Here is a 5,414-nt window from a genome sequence, read left to right as displayed (position 1 = left end):
TGGTTGCTGGGAATTGAACTCAGAACCTCTGGAAGATCACTCAGTGCTCTTAACCACTGAGCCATCTCTCCAGTCCCTCTTCTTCCCATATCTAACAAAATGGAGCACTACTTGCAGGAAAATACAGTATAGATGAACACCCTAGCACTCAGCCTCCCTGAGATTCACCACTGCCAGCCATCTCTTGTTTCCTATCTCCCCTCCCTGCCTAGTTGGAAGCTCTGCTTAAGCCAATTGAACATATACTCCCTACCCCCATCCTAGGAGGCAAACCCAGGCAGGGCCTTGCATTTGCTAGGCAGCAAGCAGACTGCTGTTGAAGTCAATCCCCCACACCCTAAGCAAGTCTTGACACAATTGTTTCACTTATCAAGTCATAAGCTCTTCCCCACAGCCCACTGATGCTGAACAATCTTCCTGTTCTCTGAAGAGCAGCCTCCCTTCTCTTATGTCCTCTTTTAACCTCTTCTCCATATTTTTAAAATCATTGCCATGTTCCCTCTTTATAATAGCTAAAATGCAAGAGAGGCATAAACTCTGTTTTAATAAGTCCCCACTGTAAAATACTGAATCATCCAGACTAGCCTTTGCTGCCCCACCCCTCGGTTTTTTGAGACAGGAATTCCTACACTTGATCTTAGCCAAAAAGCCTAGAAGCAATGAGACAGGAATTCCTAAAGCCTCAGCTGCTATCTGAAACTAAGCAAGATTAACTTTGAACTCCCATCGTCTTGTCTTTACCTCCTGACCTGTGCCACCACACCCAGCCCACATTAGTCTTTCTTAGAGCAAAACTGGGGAGAGAGAGACAATGACAAGAACCATATTTAGCTGGATGTGGTGGCTCACATCTGTAATTCCAGCACTCAGGACACAAACCTGAAGGTCATGGAGTTCTATGCCAGTCAAGGCTACATACAAAGCTTTATTCTCAAAAACCCTGTAAGTAAAAATTAAAAAGAAAAAAAAAATAGAACTGACAAATAAGAACAAAAGAATCACCCCAGTTCTTCCCATTAACTTTTTTTATTTAAGATTTATTTTATTTATTATATGTAAGTACACTGTAGCTGTCTTCAGACACATCAGAAGAGGGAGTCAGATCTCATTATGGATGGTTGTGAGCCACCATGTGGTTGCTGGGATATGAACTCAGGTCCTCTGGAAGAGCAGTCAGTTCTCTTAACCACTGAGTCATCTCTCCAGCTCTCCCATTAACTTTTTTTTTAATCAACTTTTTTTAATCCTCAGGGAGGCTGAGACCTGGGATTTTCATCTATAGTGTACTTTCCTGCAAGCAGTTGGTTGATGGCACGCCTACTCTACGTCAGCCACGGTTACTTGATAGTTACCAGATGTCATGTCAACTGTAACACTGCTCGTGGAATCGTGGTTAACAGTTTTCAGATGGGGAAACAGGTGGTTTGAGACTGGATCATGTGGGGATCAGGCCCAGAGCCTCAAACATGGCGGACTAGGACTCTACCACTGAGCTAAATTCTAAGCTAAATAATGATTCTTTGTGTGTAACACAGCTCACAGGAGAGCCAGGATCGGATATGAATGTCCATAGAGAAGAAAGAGATTCTCAGTCAGTGGCAGGTAGGTCCAGGCTAGATGGGTGTGAGTAAAGCCTTAAGAATTGATCATGTAGTAGAGAAGAAAAGAAACTCTAAGCTGTTCTTGGAAGATGGTGAGGTCTGTGGGTTTTGGATAGTAGCATGCTACTACTACTACTGATTGTTGTTGTTGTTATAAGATAGAAAGGAACAAAGAGTAACTTGTGAATGTTACTGTCAAAACAGTTGGTACTTGTCCTCTATTCTACAGTGAGTCTTAACTATCCACAAAGCAGGCTGCCTCTTACAAACTACACAGTTAGGGGAGGGGCTCCACTAATGCCAAGCTCAATCAGTGGAAACACTTGGGTGTGCACATTAAGACAAGAAACCATAAAATCTAACCTAGACCACCTTTAATGGGAGGACCAGACATTCTGGTGGAAACTTGCTTGCCTCATGATAAGGAGCTCTGAGACGGCCGGGATGTGGACCAAGGGTCAGGAAACTGCAGGCCCCCAGGCTCCATCTGCCCACCTGTCTTTGTATGGATTTCAAGCTTAGGGTAGTTTTTATGCTTTTTTTGCATTGCATGATGTTGCCCAAAATGACGCAGAACTCCTGGGCTCAAGTAACCCTGCAGTCTCGCAAGCAACTGGGGCAACGGTCCCACTCCTTTCTTACGTTTTTAAATAGCTGGAAAATATGTTTCATGACATATGAAAAGTATATAAAAATTATCCAACCTCAAGTTTGATGCCTTTATAGCACAACCACCCATTCCTTTCAATACTAGCTCACTGGAAAAGAAGCCTTTACTCCCAGGACTCAGGAATCAGAGGCAAGAGGATCACTGGGAATTTGAGGCCAGACTGGATTACATAGTGAGTTCCAGGCCAGCCAGGGCTTCATACCCTGTCTCCAACAAACAAACAAACAAACAAACAAACAAACTAAACTAAACTAAAAAAACCAAACCAAACCAAACCAAACCAAACAAAAAACCAACTCAGTTATGTTCCTTTGGGCACCTACTGAAATGCAGGCTCTGAGTGAGTCAGGCCCTTTTCCTGCAGTTTCCTGCCCAGGCGGTGGAGGTCCCAACCTGAGCCCCAAGTCAGGGCAGCCTACACATCCTCAATACGCCATTTAAAACAGCCAAATTTAAAGTTGAAAGCAGAAAAAAAAAGAGATTTATTCAATATGGCCATATTAGGAAGAGGGAAAAAGCAATCTAGAAGAACCTCTAGGTCCACTGTAGGGGCACTAAAGTGAAACTAAAGTCTAAATAGAAAGCCAAGGATTTTCACATCTAAGCAGTCGTGGTCAAGGTGTGGTCCTTCCCACCACTGACCCATCCTGTAAAGTGGTCTAACAAGTCATTTTGTTGTTTTATTTTCTTTTTCCCACTTAAGGTTTCTCTATGTGGCCCTGGCTGTCCTGCAACTCAAATCTGTAGACCATGCTGGCCTCAAACTCAGAGATCAGCCTGCCTCTGCCTGCCCTGGGCTTAGACTAAAGTTTGCACTACTACTGCCCAGCCTGACAAGCCTTTAGAATTGTGTGATACCTCTGTTTGAAAGGATATTGTTCCCCAAATCCTCTGCCTCCACCTCTACCCCAGCCAACCCCTCACCTCCAGCTGGGGCCTTTTGCTTCTCCCAGCTTGGTATTCCTGGGGGAAATTCCTTTCTTTGGAGTCCTTTGTTTCAATAGTCTGATAGGTTGAGAGAATACCATTCCTGCCAGGCCTGACACACCACTGCTGCCACCTCCTGCTACCAGAAGACAGCCTAGGCTATTCCACTGGCAGAGTTTTGCTGAGAGCTCTGAGGGAAGCCAATAGTACTAGGAAGCTTAACTTCCCATCCCTGCACAGCTGGTTGCTGCAGATGAGCCTACCTTGGGGTTGTAAGGGTTAAGTGAGACAATGTAGCTAGTGATGGGTACTCACAGATCTCAAGAAATGATGTATCGCCATGCGTGGTGGCCCAAGCCTTCAGTCCCAGCACTCAGGAGGCAGAGGCAGGTGGATTTCTGAGTTTGAGGCCAGCCTGGTCTACAAAAGTGAGTTCCAGGACAGCCAAGACTATACAGAGAAACCCTGTCTCGAAAAACCAAAAAAAGAAAAAAAAAAAAAAAAGAAAGAAATGATGTATCTAGAAGAGGAGAGGACAGAGTGGTCCCCATGTGGCCTGGAATGACCAAGGCCATCGTCTGGGGACCTAACTACTCCCAGTTCTGGCCCAATCTGGGTGTTATTTCTTCACTTCGTATGAAATGAACCCATTTAAACCAGATTAGATTATATTAAATGCAAGTTTATTGGCAAGCTGTTCTCAGGTGTATGAGTTCACTGGCCCCCAGGACCAAGGCCAGGGAATTCAGCATGGAGAAGGGGCAGCAGCTAGAAGAGGGAGAGGAAAAGAAAGAAGTGAGCAGGAGTATAGAGAGAGAAGAGGATAGGGAGAGAGGGAGGGAGGGAGAGAGAGGAGAGAGAGAGAGAGAGAGAGAGAGAGCACTCTATCTCTACACATGGATGAAGAGAGGGAGGCTCTAGAGCAGTGTACTGAAGAACTTGTAAGTCGAGAGACAAGTGTACATACCAGTGTGAATTGCTCTTCCAGCGGAGGTGTTCCGTTTTTCCAGCACAAAAAGCCACATGGAAAAGACAAAACAGAGGCCTTAACCCTGTAGAGAAGTGTAAAGTGGAAGAGTCCTCTGATCTCTCCATCTCCAAGAGCGAGCAGACTGCCTGCCACTGAGGGCCTACCTAGCTCTAGGTGATCTGAAGCTAAGGTGTCGTCATTAAAATACAACCTGAAACTCCACAGTCTGACGCTATGTACAGATGAAAAGGGGACTGCTGTATGAGGGCCCCACAGTAACTGTAGTTGAACTGAAAGTTTTTTTTATAATCCCTGTAGTCCAAGGATGTAGTAAGCTGGGTGCCATTTGGGATTTACATTGAATATGTGTGTGTGTTTCTAGCTTTTTATATAAAGAAGCTCTTCTGTAACACGTTATTTTTCTTGTATATAATAAAATACAAAATATATGGGGGAAAACAAAACAACACAAAACGATCTAGTCTTGGGGCTGAAGAAGTGACTCATCGGTTCAGAGCACTGAGTGCTCTTTTGATTTCTTGACAGCAATTCCATCAAACCACATGGTGGCTCACAACCATCTGTAACAGAATCCTATGTCCACTTCTGGTGTATCTAAAGACAGCTCCAGTGTACTTATATACAGAAAATAAATCAATTTTTTAAAAAAAAGGAGCCGGGCAGTGCTGGCACACACCTTTAATCCCAGCACTTGGGAGGCAGAAGCAGGAGGATTTCTGAATTCCAGGCCAGCCTGGTCAACAGAGTGAGTTTCAAGACAGCCAGGGCTATACAGACCCTGTCTTGAAAAACAAAAAACAAACAAACAAAAAGGCAGGGAGAGCTCACCTAGGTTTTGGAACTGCCCCCCCCCCCCAGTGGGATCCACCCCTTCCTGTTTGTAAAAATGTACATAAAGGCGTGATGGCGCAGGGCGTGGTGGCGCACGCCTTTAATCCCAGCACTCAGGAGGCAGAGGCAGGCGGATTTCTGAGTTCGACGCCAGCCTGGTCTACAAAGTGAGTTCCAGGACAGCCAGAGCTATACAGAGAAACCCTGTCTCGAAAGAAAAAAAAAAAAAAGGCGTGATGGCTTCGCTGGCCCACCAAAAGAGACCTGACTCTCCATGGGGATGGAAGTAGCAAAGTAGGAGTCAGAGCCAGAGCCACAGCTGGAGCCCGGGCCACAGGCAGAGCAGCTGAAGGCGACAGGAACACCAGTGGGACAGGAGCACCAGTGGGAAGAC

Source organism: Mus caroli, chromosome 11 (genome assembly GCF_900094665.2).
Source record: "Mus caroli chromosome 11, CAROLI_EIJ_v1.1, whole genome shotgun sequence".
In the NCBI taxonomy this organism is placed as follows: domain Eukaryota; kingdom Metazoa; phylum Chordata; class Mammalia; order Rodentia; family Muridae; genus Mus; species Mus caroli.
Note: the sequence above shows the minus strand (reverse complement) of the source record.